We start from the raw sequence: 18,556 nt of genomic DNA, 5'->3' as shown, positions 1-18,556 counted from the left end.
TTATGTTTCGTTGCATTGATGAAATTATAGAATTACAATAAAGAAATCACATTTTCGATGTGATTTTTATTTTGAGGATTCGAAAAAACAACAACAAAATGGAACGTGTATAATAGGCCTCCTGTAATTTCAGACCTCCCCATGGAATAAAATGCAGTCCTCTTCAACCCTCAATAATACAATACGAATACAACATATAAGTCGAATACAATACAATCCTCTTCTCTTTTCCCCCTTATCTGGGCAAACAGTGCAATAAAACGCAGCCTGCAATTATAAACAATAAAACAGCAGCCTTTTGAAAAGGTAAAGTATATTACATTTAAATAATACAGTTTAAGTTCGATTTCTGTGCATTATCCTCTTCTCTTTAGTTTTCTGCCAATGCCAAGTAAGTCAGTGAAGTCAACTGAAGTGAAGTGAAGTGAACAGAACTACTAGTCAAGGGTAAAACACAGCAGCATCCTCTTCTCTTTTGACACGCACAACACAACGCAGCCATCCTCGGACCTGAGCAACAAAACACAATAATATCCCTGTGTGTCATTCCAAATATATACTGACAAAAATCTGAAATCACTTTATAAAAACAGCCACTTTGTTACTAAATATGTGCCTATGACAGGAGTGTGTTCTTACCCGTTTAATGTGACTTCTGTTTTCGGACCTCACTGGACAGCTTCTCAACATCGGGCATGTAAGATGTAACTTTAATCTTCACGCAGGACTGCAAGCTCTCATCTGTGAGGCGGGTGCGGTATTTGGATTTGATGTAGTTCATGTTTGAGAATATCTGCTCGCACAGGTATGTTGATCCAAAGATGGATAATACTCCAAATGCATATTTCTTCATGTTCCTATAACTGTCAGGAAGAGCATTCCATGTTTCAAACACAAGTTTCTCGGGTGTTGGGAGTAGGACTGCAACTAACGATTATTTTGGTAGTCGACTAATCTGTCGATTATTTTTTCGATTAGTCGCGTGGCTTTTCGCTGCGCGTAAATGGTGACGCAGAAGCATAAATCCGGCTTAACTAGCTATCTAACCTAATGTTACGCCAAGCTACAGCTGCTCACAGAGCTAGTTGATTGGCTAGCTAGCATTGCTGGCTAGACTACAGACAGCTCACGTTAGTAGGCTACGCTTGGCGCTGTTTATCTTACAGACAGCTCGCTGGTGGACTCAACATAATTGAAATAGCATTCACTTATTAAGCATCATTCATGATCATCCACCATGACTACCTGGTATTTTAATAGCGACCACCCCTCACTTCATTTCATCTCGCGTTCTCCTGGCTTCAACATGGAAAACCCCTGCTACGTAACGTTACATACAAGCGCCTCTGTCTGTCACACGCGTGCCACAGGGCAAATAAATTAATAGCACAAATGCTCATAGCATGTACAGCCCTGTCCATGAGACGTTGTTTTCCAACATGTAACAGTAAAGCTAACATAAACATTACGACCCTAACAATATAACGTTAGCCAGTTGGCTAACAACGTTAGCTAAAACTTACCCAGCTGATTCTTGCATGGCTCCCGTAAAAATAAAAATAAATAAACTTTTTAATTTTTTTATTTTATACGATTAGTCGACACTAAAATTCCATGTCGACGAGTTTTTATAATCGGCGTCGTCGATTATGTCGACTAATCGTTGCAGCCCTAGTTGGGAGGCTTTCAATTTCGCTCCATTTGTGGCTTTGGGCAAGCTGGGCTTTCTGGCGAGTGACGTCTTCAAGCTCGGCTGTCAGACTTTTGAACACCCATAAATCTTTGTCAGCTATATCGGCCATTTCCATTTCAAGGTCAGCTTGATTTACTCCTGGGAATGTGTTCAATAAGGACGGGTCAATCTCCAGGGGTGTGACAGGGAAAGATAGTGACATTTTTTCCTTTCGGAACTCGCTAAATCTGCTCCCAAATGCAGTTTGCATATCAACGATAGCACCTTGTAAATAATCACCGTTGAGTGTGTGATCGTGATGGGCTTCTTTGAACTCTCTCAGGGAGGGGAAGTGAGAGAGCGTGCCTCGCTGTACATCTCTGGCGAATACAGTCAGTTTGCGCTCGAATGACAAAACAGCTTCCAGCATTTGCAGTGCAGTGTTTCCCCGCCCCTGGAGACTTTTATTCAGCATGTTTAGGTGACTTGTCATATCCACCATAAAGTGCAGTTTGTCCAGCCACTCGGTATCTTCCAGTTGCGGGCAGTTCAGGTCTTTGCTTTTCAGGAATGTTTTCACGTGTTCTAAACAAGCAACAAAGCGACGCAAAACCTCACCCCTGGACAGCCATCGGACTTTGTTGTGTAGCAGGAGATCGGAATATTCGCTGTCAACTTCATCTAGCAATGCACGGAACTGACGGTGGTTTAATGCTTTTGCAATTATCTTGTTCACCATCTCGATGACAAGTTTCATCACCTCCATACACTCCGGCGGGAATGTTTGTGCACACAGTGCTTCTTGGTGCAAGATGCAGTGAAATGCAAGCAGATTTCGACCCAACGCTTTCTGTAGTAAAGTCACAAACCCCTTTTGTGATCCTCTCATACTGGGCGCCCCATCTGTAGCCACTGAAATCAGGTGGTTGGTGTTTATTCCATTGTCATTTAAACACTTCAGCACAGCCTCACATATGTCCTCCCCCCGTGTTTGGCCTTTCAGTGGTATTAATTCGATCATTTCTTCTTGCGGCCCATCAGAATTCACATACTGCATAACAGCGCTGTCTGTTCAATATCGATCACATCACACGACTTATCACAGGCAATTGAGTATGCTGGAGCTGAATTAATGTCCTTGATTTGCTGATTGGTGATGTTGCCTGCCATTTGAATGGCCCTTTCCTTCACTGTCTTTGCGGAGAGAGGCATGTCTTTAATTTTCTGTATTATCTCGGTTTTGTTTTTGAAGTCTGAAAATAGGTGCTCTGCTATTTTAATGAATGAGTCCTTCATGTAGTCACCATCTGTGAACGGTTTTCCACGCTTTATTATCTCCCGGGTTGCAACAAAACTAGCAGCAGTAGTGGAGTTTGGAGATGCAATCCACTTCTTAAATCGATCTTTGCGCTCTTCTAATTTCTCCAGAAGTAATGCAATCGCACTTTTTCTTTGACTCCCAACTGGGTACTCGGCTGCAAATGTAGCATGCCTTCCCTGGAAATGTCTTTCCAAATTACTTTTTTTGTTATTTGACAACTTCTCATTACAGAGCAAACATGCAGGCAATCCTTCCGCATTGGCAATGAAAGCAAATGATTCGGTCCAAGAACTGTTAAATCCTCTGTTCTCCTCAGCGATCTTTCTCTTTTTCCCTTTGGGATCCATGGCCCGTCACACACCCGCCGGTTCGTTCGCAACAGCCACCTGCCTGGCACCGTGACTACGGTGGCCTGTACACAATAACAATTGCACCACAGCTATGACGCAAATCTTCGTTGACAGAAATGTTGAAATGTAATATTTATTCTGCACATTTTTACAGCATTGGAAAACGTTAAGAATGTTTGTGTCATGTTTGTCCTCCTACAGAAACCATATAAAAAAATAAAATAAAAAAAACATACATTTTTTAAAAAGCTCCAGGGAGCCACTAGGGCGGCGCTAAAGAGCCGCAGTTTGCCGACCCCCGGGCTATACCAACAAAGCACAATAACTGAAAATAAATATATAAGAACAGCATTGCACTTTCAGGGCTCGACATTAAGGCTTGTCCGCTTGTCCGGGACAAGTACATTTTATGTTCGGACAAGTGGACTTCCTCCTGCAGTTGTCCGATGGACAAGTCAAAACAAAAAAAGAAATCAATATGTATTAATATCTGCAAAACATTAATTCCTCCTTCCGATCTGAATAGTAAAAAAAAATATTACAAGCAAAGCGATGCCTCGCCTAATTCTCGCTGAGGCTATTTCAGTCTCTCGTAGTTCGTTATCGTCATAGTTCGTAAATTCGCTCAGAGCGCCAGAGCACACACTGCGTTCAACGTCATAAAGAGACCAAGTAATTTGATTGGACAAAAGGCATTCCATGAGTGCTGATCAGATTCCAGAGCGAGTTTACGAACGCAGCCATAGTGTAGCCTACGTTGTGGGTCTCCTGTCACTAGTGCCATTCGCGTGAACGCATATTCGCTTCTTCTCAATGCCGCTTATTTTCATGTAGTTCTATATTTTAGGTTTGAAGTTTTAAGACCAGCACATCGCAATGCGAACTTCAGAATGACACTAATGATAGATTTCTCAATTTGAATATAGGATACTATCCAAAAGCTAGCAAATAAGATTGCTTCCATTGGGGAGGGACTATAGTTAAAAAAAAAAAAAAAAATATTCCTAGATATTCATCCCTTTTGTGGCCAATCTTAATCTAAAAGGGTTAGGGTAATCACTGATTACCCCATCGTAATAATTTAAAATAATTACAAAATATTGTTTAATGAATACATTTGAAAATTAAGGATACATCATTATCAAATCAATAGTAGTCAAATGTGTTATTTGCATACACATACTCACTGGCCACTTCATTAGGCACACCTTGGGGTTGGACCCCCTCTTTTGCCTTCAGAACTGCCATAATTCTTCGTGGCATAGATTCAACAAGGTGCTGGAAACATTCCTCAGATTTTGGTCCATCTTGACACTATAATATCACGCAACAGCCCGTCTGGCACCAACAACCATGCCAGGTTCAAAGTCACTTAAATCACCTTTATTTCCCATTCTGATGCTTGGTTTGAACTTCAGCAGATCGTCTTGACCATGTCTACATGCCTAAATGCATTGAGTTGCTGCCACATGATTGGCTGATTAGATATCTGCGTTAACAAGCAGTTGAAAAGGTGTACCTAATGAAGTGGCCGGTGAGAGTATAATATATTATTATTAATATTATTGCTTTTTCAAAATCTTTGGATTTGGACAAGTAACTTGAGCTCTCGGACAAGTAAAAGATAAGTTCACTTGTCCGAAGGACAAGTACCTGAAAAAGCTTAATGTCAAGCCCTGACTTTTGATCGTTTCATCAAAAAATCTGTCATCTACTCAGGTTTTTTCCTGGCACAAAATGAGGTGTTATGACAGAGAAAGTTTGTTAGTCCTTGTTAATGGCAGTAGTACCATGTCAGTCTAAAACCTATTGTTGACTGTCTGATCAATAGAACTTTTCAGCGATTGAAAACCCTGATAGACTTCAAAACTGATAATTTTGCAAATAATACATTAAAAGTAGCACTGACTAACGCTAGTAGGCTCAACTTGTCATTCTGGATAATGAAACAGCAAGCGCCGGTTCTCTGTTTTGTCTTGTGTGCACAGCTATTTCGCTAGTAAACACGAAAGCTAAGCTTATTTGCAGTACAGCGCCACCAGGGTTAGGGTTAAATAGCGCCCCCGCCACCATGTCGGCGCAATGCCATAATTGCAGTTAGAAATGACATAAATACACAGAGTGCAACGCTTGTAGAAAATACGACTGTCAAATACGACTGAGTTTTGTTGAGAGCTGGAGGCGGCAAGAAATATGACGGAGACGGCCGCCTCATAATTCTCTATGCAGGAACAACCCTGCTACTATTTGGCGGTAAACTACTACTATTCGGTGGTCTTTTCACACATTCGGCCCAATACCGAATGTGGTTTTTTTGCTATTATTCGGCCGAATACATTCGGTGGCCGAACTTTCGGTGCATCCCTAGCGCGAGGTGCCTTGGGCTGTTGGTCAGGTAAAGTTACTCACACTGGTGTCGGTCGTAATAGAGTGCAACGTACAGCAACGTGTTTGCTGAGAGAAAGAAGAGAAGGACTCAAGTCGCTCAACTGGTGATGGAAGTCGCTAACCCTACATTAAAGCTGCGCTGCTGCGCATTTCATGAGAGAAGTTGTCAGTCCCGTCTCTTATACAGCATATGTGGACATGTAAAGATACTTTATTTGCACTTAATTATACATTCATACTTTTGTTTTTGTGCAATATTGTAATTCTGCATGTGACCACCACTAGAGTAAATCTAAAAGAAATCAGATATGAGCATTTGGAAGCTCATTTTTCCACCAAAAACTTGGGAGGAGCATAACCCTGGGACCCCCTAGCAGGTATCCTTCTCACCTTTTTCACCCCTGACCCATTTTCATGCCTGGTACTATTGCGCTTCTCCACTACCGTCCCGTACTGATTTTAGCTACATTTACTATCTGCTACGATTTGTGATGCTGCAGACCGTTGATTGGTCAATGGAAATCGTCACAATAACGTCATCCCAGGTTGATATTCCAGTTCACCGCTAACCGCCATTTTTAAATACCACAACAGATTTCGCTTTAGGCAAATGTCATTTACTTTTTCTGTAATTATTTATTAATAAAGATAAACGATTCAATTATCGATAACGATGATGCGGACACTCACACATGTATTGTGGTTTACTTAATACTGTTCAGCACTTGAGGTTACATTCAATGCATGACTTGTGCTATATAGGCTAAATAAAATTATTAAAACAGCAAGTAACAGTCACGTAACATCCATATGCTGTATAAATTAAGACTACCGAACAAGACACCGGAGCACTCATATCTGCGCGTTTGTCACAGGGTGCCAGTCACCCTGTTCCTCTGCAACAAACGCAGAGATTGTATGAGCGCCCCGGCGTCAGTCCAATGGAAGCGTCAAGCACAGCCTTTCCATAGAAATACATCGCTCCCTGTCTAACTTTAGATATCTAACGTTACATGTTTTAAGGCTGATCTGTGCAGGATAGTGCTGCATTTTGACATAATTAATGTCGCATTTACCCCCGTTGAGCTGTATAGCGGCACTTATTAAAGTGAAGTGCTCTTATGACGCTTAACTCCTACTCCTACTGTCCCGGCTCGCTCCAGGTCTGTTGAGTATAATGGAGAAGCGTTTCTGAAAATACGGTACGGGTAAGATACAAAAGTGTGCCGTCCTGTGCCGTCCCGGTCTGGTCAATGGAAAAGAGCCATATGTTAACCTTTACATTCTCAATTCCCCTTCCAGGACACCATCCGATTTGAAATCTATCTGGTCTCCTAATTCAATGGATTATCCACATTACTTCCAGTCTGAGTCAAAAATCCAGCCCCACTCTGCCTTTCCGCCAAACGATGTTTATTCTGAGCCTTTCGATAAAGCACAAGGACAGTCAATGAACAGAGATTCTGAAGAGTGTTATCAGCGTTTCAATGGCGTTGACAACAGTGAGCAGTGGCTCTTTTCTTCCTGCAATGGAGATATGGACGCCTACTCCCTACAGACCAAACAAGTGCAGAAGCCGCCAGGTCTTCCAGACCTGCCCATTGTGCCCAATGTGGGGAACTCCTACCTGCCAAAGCCTAGACAGAATAAACACGAGGAGTACAATGCAAATGAAAAGGTTGGAGGGTTCAGTGGTTCATTGAATGCTTTCTCTGATCACATTGATGCGTTTGCACCTCAGTGCCAAAGCAGTGTCAAGCCCAGAAGGACCAAGCCAGGACCAAACCGTACCATGCAAGATGTCAACAAGCTGGCCAGCAGAATCCAGGCTTTAATGGTGGGTGAGCAGCAGGACAACTCATGTGGCAGGGAGCCCCAGAGCAGACAGACAGTGCAGATGCAATATGAGGACAGCATGACTGAACAGAGGAATTTTACCAGCTCCAGAATACCAGCGCACAGCACTCAAACCATACAGTTCAAAAAGGAGCTGGGAGGGGAGCTTGGAGCAGTGCAAAGAGAGACTGATGGAGGGTTAAGGAAACACCCATTGCAGAGTGACTTTGGTTCTAGAGATACATCTGGGTTTGGTCCACAACATGTTGAATACTTTCAGCAACCAAAAGCACTCATTGCATCTTTGAATCCTCGAAGTTCTTATCCAAATAAGATGGCCACCCAGAAAGGACCCTACTCCCACTCCATGAACCTGAGCCTGAGTCAGTATGCTCCCCATCACAGCCAACAGAACCAGATGCAAAATAAACTCAAGCAGCCAAGAGGAAACGTTGTATCATCTGGGCCGTCCAAAATGCTGTCACACTCTGTGTCAGAATTTGTACCGCAGCACTCCCAGCAAATGCAGAGAGGTGCATCATGTATTCCAGATTACAGTCAGGAGGATGGGCCGACCCTCCAGAGCCGGACAGGACAGAACCAGGTTGTGACAGGCATGGATGGGCTGAGGAGGGGAGCTGGGGATGGTGACTTTGAAATGCAGCTGGACAAGAACAGGATGCATATGGCTGGTGTGACGGCCCTGGCCCCATATTGTGTCCTGGCCTGTAATAAACATCTGTTTCCCTGTCTGCAGAGAGTACTCCTGCTGGACAGGGTTACTAATCAGCAGAATGCAGGTCAGCTGGTGGACAGCTGATTGTGCCCCACCTGGTTCCAGGATCCAGGGCATAAAAGATCTATGCAGGCCTCAGTATTGAGGCCCCCTTCTAGGCACCATTATTTTCTATTCTTTGTTTGTTCCTTGTTTCACACCATGCAACACTCACCTCACCACTTTCCACTACACTCACATTACACCACTGATTTACTGACTACCACACCTCATCTTATTATTGGCCTCATTTAGTTTACAATAAACATTTTCTTATCATTACTTACTAAGATCGTGTGTGTGTCTCCCGTTTTTGTCATGGTCATGAGCCTGGCCGTGACAAATTGGGGGCTTCGTCCGTTTTCGTTTTTCTAGCATTATTTTGATCACCTTTTGGTAAGTAAATATTGCTTTTTTTCTATTGAATTCTACCCGGTCGTTTGACTTTTTTGCTTAATTGATGGTTAAAACATTGTGGTTCATTACTTGTGGTGCGACTCCCATGGCTTGTTGCCTTGATTGGCAGGGGGTGCCTTGTTAAGTTAATAAGCGCGTGTCTCTGTTAGTAGCCTAGGCAGAGATTTTGGTGAATGAACTGCAAACTGGTGTCGTAGTCGATTCCCCACCAGTTCAAAATTATCGCCTGCGGGTGTTTTTTTTTTGAAAGTCTTGAGTGGCATATTAAGCATTTTGGAGACACACTTATCGCATTTTTGTATATAATAGCCTATTGTTAATTGATCTGCGCGATCGTTTTGTTTGTAATGGTGCTTAGATAGGTTTTTTTCTATTGGGGCAAGAGGGTGTATACAATTGGCTGTCAGTTGCGCACATGTAGGCTACGGGGCTGCCCTGGTAGGTTTACGGTCTCTCTCCTTTGAGTCTGGCTGAGCGTTTTTCTGTAGTGTTGCGGTACGGCGGCTAGAGCAATTGTCTCGGGGACACATTCTTAGCTGTCAGGTGGGCGACCAGCTTGCTGGGGGTCTAACCGGGCTGACGAGTTAGTGTTTAAAGATCCTCCCGCTAAACGCATGAAGACTAGGGTTGAGCTTACTCAGTCAGGTCCTGGGGTAGGCAGTCAGATAGGGGCATGCTCCGTTGCGAGGTTGTCAATTTCCTCTGATGCGCGCTGAGTTGTCAGTGTATACGCCATCTTGGGTCCATAGGCCTACATTGTCCTGTACTTAATATTGTGATTTAATAAAATAAAAATGTCTGGAGTAGAGGGGTTTATAGCAGCTCCATCCTATGACTTATTGTACCGTTTTACTAAAGCTCAATTGTTATTGGTTGCAAAACATTATGATGTAGCGGTGGTAGAACAAAAGAAACATGAGCTTAGGGCATGTTTAGAGTCGAAACTGGTCGAGATGGCAATTTTGCCACAGCCTGTCAAGGGTTCATCTTCGCCTGTTGCTAAGCACCCTTTTACATTTGACCAGGAAAAAGAATTGCTCAAACTGAGATTAGACCAGGAATTTGCACTTGAGAAAATGAAATGTGAAATCCAAATGCAAACTGTGGAGTTAGAGAGACATAGGTTGAATTTGATTGAAGACGGTAAAATCAGTAGTGAAGTCTTAAGTAGTGGGGGTTCTTTTGCTTCCAGGGGAGCAAATAGAGGCTTATTTGATATAGCAGGAAACTTGAAACTTTTACCTAAATTTAATGAAAGGGATCCTGACTTGTTTTTTTCGTTGTTTGAGCGCGTCGCTGACACTCGTGGTTGGCCAGATGCTGAACGCACCCTCATGTTACAATGTGTTTTTACAGGTCGAGCACAGTTGGCATATTCGTCCCTGAGCCGTGAGGATTCTCTGATTTATGAGAAAGTGAAGTCTGCAGTGCTTAAATCTTATGAACAGGTTCCGGAGGCCTACAGACAGAAATTTAGGAATTGGAGGAGAAACAAGAGTCAGACACATCTTGAGTTTACAAGAGAATTAGTTTTGCATTTCAATCGCTGGTGCAAGGCGTCTGATGTAGATGATTTTGATGATTTGTGTGATCTGATTGTACTGGAGCAATTTAAAAATGCTATTCCCCAGAAAATAGCCACTTATATTAGTGAAAAGCAGGTGACTACTCCTGCTGAAGCTGCTGCGTTGGCAGATGATTTTACATTGACTCATAGCAGGGGTAAGTTTGGAGAGCCGCGCATGTTTGGTGAGTCTCGCGCTTATGTGCCAGAGTCTGGGTTTCAGAGGAGTACCTTTGGTTTTGATATGCCACCTGCTGGTCAGTCAGTTGCAACTGATTTTGGTCGTAGAGGTCAGAATAGTTCAAGGAGTTATGAGAATCAGAATAGTTCAAGGAGTTATGAGAATCAGAATAGTTCAAGGAGTTATGAGAAAGTGTGCAGTCACTGCCATAAAAAGGGGCATGTTAAATCTGAATGCTATGCTTTAAAGTCTAGAGGTAAGCCTTGGGCTCCAGTGTCTCATGGGGATGGGGCTAAAGGGGCTGGTTGCGCGGCGCCGGTGGTGCAGCGGGTTAAGTCTGCTGCCCAAGCCTGTGATTCGCTGTCCCAGGTGCGCTCTACACATGTTGAGTCTCCACAATCCTCTGACCTTGAATCTTACTTGCCATTCCTTACAGATGGTTTGGTGTCCCTCGTCGGTGGGGATGAGAAGGTCCCAGTAAACATTTTACGGGATACTGGGGCATTTGATTCGTTTATTTTAGCTTCTGCTTTGCCATTTTCTGATGCCTCTGACACAGGTGACTCCATTCCCATTCGTGGTATGGGTTTGGCTGTATTGCATGTTCCTCTGCACAGAATAATTCTTTCATCTGATTTGTTTCAGGGTGAGATGACTGTGGGTGTGCGCCCAGCGTTGCCCTGTGAGGGGGTGACCATGATCATGGGTAATGGCTTGGTTGGTGCACGAGTGTGGGCAGATGTGGCGCCACCTGTGGTGGTTACGTCTGTGCCAGTATTTAAAAGCAAGCCTGATGAAAGTGAACGGGAGTTTCCTGAGGTGTTCACTGCGTGTGCCGTAACTCGTGCCATGAGCCGTGCCACGCCTGACCCTGACAAAATGGTGGATGATGTGGAGCATGTGATATCACTGTCTGATTTTCCCCTGTCTGTCCCTCACAGTGAACTGGTGAGAGAGCAGCGGGCAGATCCAAGTCTGAAAGAGCTGTTTGAGGGAGCTCTCCCTGCTGGGGGGGTGAGGAACAGCGCCCATGCCTATTTCATTCACAATGAGGTATTGGTGAGGAAGTGGGTTCCCCATGGCGTTGAGTTTGTGGGAGACCCCATTTACCAAATTGTTGTGCCCTCCAAGTATCGCAGCTTGGTTCTGCAGGTGTCACATGATGAGGGTGGACACCTAGGAGTTTCTAAGACCTATGATCGCATCCTCCGTTACTTCGTTTGGCCTCGCCTTAAGAGGGATGTGGCAGCCTATGTAAAAACATGTCATACATGTCAGTTGACAGGAAAGCCGAATCAGAGCATTACACCGGCTCCATTGAGTCCGATTCAGGCAACCAGTCAACCGTTTGACCATCTCATTATTGATTGTGTAGGTCCCCTCCCTCCGTCTCGTACTGGGGCTAAGTATTTGCTGACAGTTATGTGCCAGGCTACCAGGTATCCTGCAGCTTATCCCTTACGCAATATCACCACCAAGTCTGTAGTCCGTGCCTTGACTCAGTTCATTTCAATCTTTGGCATACCAAAAATCATCCAGTCTGACCAGGGTTCTAATTTCTCTTCCCATCTGTTCGCTCAGGTCCTGAAACAGCTGCGCGTTAAGCACAACAGGGCGTCAGCCTATCACGCGCAGAGCCAGGGCGCATTGGAGCGATTCCATGCAACTTTGAAATCTTTGTTGCGCGCCTACTGTACTGAGCTGGACGGAGATTGGGAGGAGGGGCTTCCTTGGATGATGTTAGCCGCCAGGGAGGTGAGCCAGGAAAGTACGGGTTTTAGTCCCAATGATCTGGTGTTCGGACACACAGTACGTGGCCCCTTGGCCGTTATCCAAGATGATTGGAAAGAGTCCGAACCACCAAAAAACTTGCTTGGATACGTGCTCGGCTTTAAGCATAGGCTTTATGAAGCCGGTGAGCTGGCAAAAGAAAAACTAGCTAGTGCACAAAAGAAAATGAAACGCCTTTATGACCGCCGAACTGAGCCACGGAAGTTTAGCCCGGGTGATCAGGTTCTGGCACTCTTGCCCATGGTTGATTCCCCCTTTTGTGCTAAATTTACTGGTCCACATACTGTAGTAAAGCAAGTGTCTGATCTTAATTACCTGATTGCTACACCTTTGCGTAGGAAGCCTAATCAGCTCTGCCACATTAATTTATTGAAACCGTATTATGACCGTGTGTCTGATTCTGTGGAGCAGGCGTCAGTTCCTGTTCGTCCGGCGTGTGTAGCCAGTACAGTAGGGGATTCCCCTCAGGTGGTGGCAGAGCCTGAGGAGGATGGCCTATCCAGTCCCGGCCAGGAGTTGTTGACTGGAAGATTGAAAAATTCAGAGTCCCTTCGTGATCTTGGGAGCTCGTTGGGGCATTTAACAGAGGTTGAACGTACCCAACTGCTGCATCTTGTTAAGGATTATCCATCCATTTTTGGTGACACTCCCACGCAGACTCCCTTAATCGAACACGATATAGATGTAGGGGATGCTTCACCTATCAGACAGCGTTTTTATAGAGTTAGTCCTGACAAACGTAAACACGTGGACTCCGAGATCAGGTATATGCTTGAGACTGGTATTGCAGTGCCTACCTCGTCCAGCTGGGCGTCCCCGTGTCTCACAGTTCCAAAGCCTGATCACACACTGCGGTTTTGTACAGACTTCCGCAAAGTGAATAGTGTGACAAAGCCAGATTCGTATCCTCTTCCCAGGATGGAAGATTGTATTGACCAAGTAGCCTCCGCTAAGTTTATTAGCAAATTTGACTTGCTCAAAGGATTTTGGCAGGTGCCTTTATCCAAGAGGGCTCGTGAAATATCGGCGTTTATAACCCCCTCTGGTCTTTATGAGTATACTGTCATGCCCTTCGGTCTTAGAAATGCTCCAGCCACATTCCAACGGCTGATGAACATGGTTGTAGGTGGTTTGGAGGGGTGCGCTGTATATCTAGACGACGTCGTCATCTATTCTGACTCGTGGTCCACCCATCTTCAGCGTGTGCGTGCCTTGTTCGACCGCTTGGCTGGTGCGTGCCTCACCGTCAACCTGGCAAAGTGTGAGTTTGCCAGGGCATCGGTGAGGTACCTCGGTCGAGTGGTTGGTCATGGTAAAGTCTCTCTGGTCCAGGCTAAGGTGCAGGCTATAGAGCAGTACCCCAGACCTACCACTAAGAAAGAGCTGCAGCGTTTCTTAGGGCTAGTAGGCTATTATCGCAGCTTCTGTCGCAATTTTTCAGTTATGAAGGGCCCCTTGTTAAAATTGTTTTTGTGTTAACTAATTTCCTGTTTTTACCCTTCTACTGTTCCTGCTCCTCTTAATTATGGCTTCATTGGTACCTGTTGCCGAGGTTGGAGTAATGGTGGTTGGTCCTGAATACAGGTGATCTGGGTTTGTTCGTTTATATATTATTTTACTGTGGTGTGTTTCCCTGTTGTTCAGTGTTCCCTTGGGGACCCTGTTTCTATGGGAGGGGGTGTGACGGCCCTGGCCCCATATTGTGTCCTGGCCTGTAATAAACATCTGTTTCCCTGTCTGCAGAGAGTACTCCTGCTGGACAGGGTTACTAATCAGCAGAATGCAGGTCAGCTGGTGGACAGCTGATTGTGCCCCACCTGGTTCCAGGATCCAGGGCATAAAAGATCTATGCAGGCCTCAGTATTGAGGCCCCCTTCTAGGCACCATTATTTTCTATTCTTTGTTTGTTCCTTGTTTCACACCATGCAACACTCACCTCACCACTTTCCACTACACTCACATTACACCACTGATTTACTGACTACCACACCTCATCTTATTATTGGCCTCATTTAGTTTACAATAAACATTTTCTTATCATTACTTACTAAGATCGTGTGTGTGTCTCCCGTTTTTGTCATGGTCATGAGCCTGGCCGTGACACTGGCCTAGTGGGTGAGGGATGTACCCAGCGGCACTTTGACGGGAAGCCACGGCCCCAGACAGGCACTCGTATAAGAGAGGGGGAAAAGAAACAGGGGCTCCTGCAGAACCCTTACATCGACCTACTTGGGAGCATGAATAGATCTCAGAGATTTGGAGGAGGAAATGGCACGGGAAAGACCCAACCTTTTTTGCACCCAGTAAATGATCATATACAGAGCTCCTGTCACGTGCCGATGAACTACAACTCCAGATCATCATTCCCTTATGGCAGCCCCATTCCCCTCATGGACCTGTGTGACTTGTTGCCAAACAGTGACTTTGCAGGTTTCAACCCGTACTTCGATGCCCTGATGAGGTCTGGTGGAGAGGGTATGTATCCTGGGATGACAGGGATCAGGTCCCCAAGGATGATGAAGAACAGAGGAGGACCCATGAGTCAGCTCCACTTATACTTGTTGGAGTGTTATGAGCAATGGAGGGTCTTGGAGAAGGAGAGGAAGGAGGTGAGCATTGAGAATATGAGCCCAATTTTATGAGTGTGGAAAGAAGACAACATTTATTAGGGTTAGGCCTAAATTCAAACAACAAAGCGGTCACCCTTTGGTGAACAGCTGAGGGAACTACTAATCCCAGATTTCCAAATGAGTAGTACATCTCTGCTCATGTCACCACTGTATATTACTTGCTTATAATATATCTAAGCATACTATGTTTTGTATATATGGTTTGACTGTTTGGTGTAACATTTTCTTTATATGTTTTCTGTTTTAGACAGAGGTCATCCTTATCAAGAGCTATCCAGGAAAACTGATTGCAGCTGATTGCACCCTTCCCAAGATCCCACCAAACCCTTCAAGAGTCGACGGTCTCATAGTGGACCAGATAAGAGAACAGGCCAGGGTGAGATTTCAAGTTATTGTCTTTTAAACTGTCTACAGTCACACAAAATAGGATATTTATGTACATAACAGCTGCTGTGTGAGATTGACACCCATCTACTGAAGTAAAGCAAGTGTTTCAAATTAATTTGCGGTCATACCTTTACCTGTAGTATTAATTGTTTTATTACATCTTAGGTGGTGAGCCTTCTGGGTAAAATGGAGCGTGTGCGCAGCTTCCCCCTCCATGCCAACATTTGCTCAGCTTTGGACAGACACCGACAGGCTATTTACTTTACCAAAGCCAGACGCGAAGAGGAAATCAACACGTCCAACAGGCAAAGGCAGAGTAGTGCTCATTTCAGAGAGGACAGAGGTAATTCAACACTACCATGTAATAAATGAGCCACTTCTTTTAGTTTTTTTAAGCTCATCCTGCATTTATCAATGATGTCTTCCAATATTGTATTGACGATTTGTGATTCAATTGCGCCCTCTATATTCTTTCCTGGGAATGTTGCACAACTATCTTTTTTGCCTTCATGTATTATTGATGGGCAGCTTGCTCAGTTCTAATAAAAAGGCCTACAACAGGAAGGTGTTAAATGACATGAGTTTTGTCTGCTTATTTTGTGATAGACAAAATCCTGCAGCTTGCCACAGCACTGAGGGACCTCTGTACAACCACAAGGAAGTCCCGCACTGCCCTGTGGTGTGCCCTACAGATGACCCTTCCCAAATCCACCCTTCCCAAATCCACCATTGAGAAGCTGGACGAGCAAGGAGACAGTGAGTCCAAATCTGAGGGATAGTGGTGTTCTAGTGGATAGTGAGTTGGACTTGTGATCGGAAGGTTGTGAGTTCAAATCCCGCCTGAAACCACACCACTACTAGTGTGCCCTTGACACTGAGATAGACACGGTATGGGTTTCAAGAAGGGTTTTTTCGAGAAGGTGTTTTTTTTGCCTAGCTTTTAGCTAGTGTGTGTTTATTTCATCTTGCACTTTTACGCTTATTTCCTTTCTCCTATTTCTTGTTTTATTGGGTTGTATTTTGTATTAATACATTTTCATGTTCTTTTTGTTTGAACTCATGTTCCTTTTTTAACTTAATCTTGTTAAACTTAATCTTGTTAAATATTTTATTTATAATAGTTTATGTAATTTTGGAATTAAAATCTTTTTATAGGGTCTCTGATTTGCATAGGAATCAATTACACACTGTGGGGATCAGGTTGTCATTACAAAACTGCTCAGGAATGGGACCCTGAAGCCCAGGGAGACTGACCAAAATCTACAAAGTTGAATGATGGAGAGAAAAAAGCACAGTCAATGGGGCAACATCATGTCAGTCACTCTACACAAGTGGTATATAACCAAGTGTCCAAAAAGAATCCCTTAATGAAAAATAATCTATCTCATTTCCATAATTGTGTTGCAACAATGAATTCTAATGATACAGCAAATGGCTGGAAATTTGTTTATTTGATTTTACTACAAAGCATTAAGTTTAGTGCAAATCCAACACATGCAATGTCGTTTCCACACCATCCCTCATGGAGGATAGTAGTAGCTAGTAGCTACAGTACATCAGTTTGTCAGGTAGTGACATCCTAATCTACATAGTGTGTAATTGATTCCTATGCAAATCAGAGACCATATAAAAACGAAGACATTGATTCCAAAATTACATAAACTATCCTTGCATAAAGATCAATTGAACTTATTGAGTGATTTGTTGATGACATTTGTGACACAGTCTGGTGAAGATTTAATGTTCAGACTTTTATTAACTTTTAATTTGATATTCTGTTCTCAGTATATTTCTTAAGAATAACTAATTGTGAATCATAAGTAATAATTGCATTTTCCTAAATTGAGTGAACATGGTAATGTAAACAAACTTTTTTCACATTCCATGGTAACACACTAATCAATCGTCAACTTTTAAAGGTTTGAGTGTTTTGTCTAACCTGAAATTCAACACAGTAATTTAGTTGTTTCAGTCAGGAATTTTAACATGTATTGATTGTTGCCCTTGTTTGATGTTATTCTTATTTTGAAATAGATTATATTAATGTCAATCACACTACTAGCTAATTCCCAAATTATAACAGAATATGAACACCTTACGGTCATATAACAACGACGTTTTATTGATGACCACTATTAATGAAGTATTACAGATATATGACAGGAATAAAAGGTTCAAACTCCTGTATTTTTACGGTTCCTGTTTGAAATTAATGTTTCATGAAAATTGCCTTTTATGTATTTAGTTTTTTCTCGTATTTGTGAAATTCTGTATGCTATTTTTATTGTGAAACATTATGTTGGAATTTTTTTTTTTTTTGAAATTGTTTGTTGATCTAAATCAGTGGTTCTCAACCTTTTTTGGGCCAGCCCCCCTGTCCATTATCCAGGCCTCTTACCGCCCCCCCCATCAAAAAAGTAGGCTTATTTTCTTCGCTAAACATTAATGTTGACTAATATTCTGTGTTATATAATTTAAAAAGCATGTCACTGAATGCCAAATAATAGATTGGATTTAACTGGGCAGTTGGAATATCATTATCATTAGTTTACCAGAGAGCAGAAAAGCCATGTGAATGTGAATAAAAATGCTGTTTCTGAGTGTTAAACAAACTCAGACAACATCAGAGAATACAAACAGACTGCTACGGAACAGCAGCAATTTCACACATGTCCGATGCAGAACAAACAGTAGGCTGCAGAACTGTACATTACAACTAACATTGTTCGTTTTTTTAAGTGTGCTGGTGTTGCATTTCTCCAAATTGCTGTTTTATGATGCTAATATTGATTCATTTTTTATTGGACTTTGGGGGGGGGGGTGGTGTCACAATATGGCGGCAAACGCTAGGGGGCTATTATTTTAGTATTTTATTTAGTATTCTATGGTATTATTTTCATAAACTGACCACTTCGAATTTCTCATATCAAAACATATCAAAACATAAAGTTCCAAAGTTCAGAGCTCTGCGCAGCTGAAAACACGGTTTTGTCCGAGCGAACTGACCGTTCGTGCATTTACGAACGTATCCGTAATAACACTGATGACAGCTGATCAATACAAAAGACGCTGCAGCTGATGCGTTCGTTTCCAGGACATCACAAGAGGAGCAACATATCACAAAAAAGCGATCGAATATTTTAGTTTGCAAACACTTCGCAATGCTAACCTCAGAATGGCACTAGGGATAACATCCACAACAACACTTAACAGTAATACATTTATGTAATATACTGTGATGAAC

The 18,556-nt window shown here is 43.2% G+C and overlaps 1 pseudogene across 1 annotated transcript in view; it reads left to right on the top strand.

Annotated features, from left to right (window-relative positions):
• The window catches only part of LOC308173713, a 28,387-nt pseudogene extending 12,296 nt beyond the window's left edge, over positions 1 to 16,091 (top strand). The window contains exons 4-13 of the transcript in view: positions 7,034 to 8,259; positions 10,116 to 10,256; positions 10,941 to 10,981; positions 11,150 to 11,758; positions 12,086 to 12,259; positions 13,496 to 13,699; positions 14,386 to 14,904; positions 15,173 to 15,301; positions 15,478 to 15,655; positions 15,919 to 16,091. The product of the transcript in view is annotated as an uncharacterized misc_RNA (transcript). The remainder of the gene's footprint in view (positions 1 to 7,033; positions 8,260 to 10,115; positions 10,257 to 10,940; positions 10,982 to 11,149; positions 11,759 to 12,085; positions 12,260 to 13,495; positions 13,700 to 14,385; positions 14,905 to 15,172; positions 15,302 to 15,477; positions 15,656 to 15,918) is intronic.
• Positions 16,092 to 18,556: the final 2,465 nt, after the last annotated feature.

Source organism: Nansenia antarctica, assembly GCF_963989245.1.
Source record: "Nansenia antarctica genome assembly, contig: SUPER_18_unloc_1, whole genome shotgun sequence".
Taxonomy (NCBI): domain Eukaryota; kingdom Metazoa; phylum Chordata; class Actinopteri; order Argentiniformes; family Microstomatidae; genus Nansenia; species Nansenia antarctica.
The sequence above is the reverse complement of the archived record's forward strand: the minus strand, read 5'-3'. Positions and strand labels throughout refer to the sequence as shown.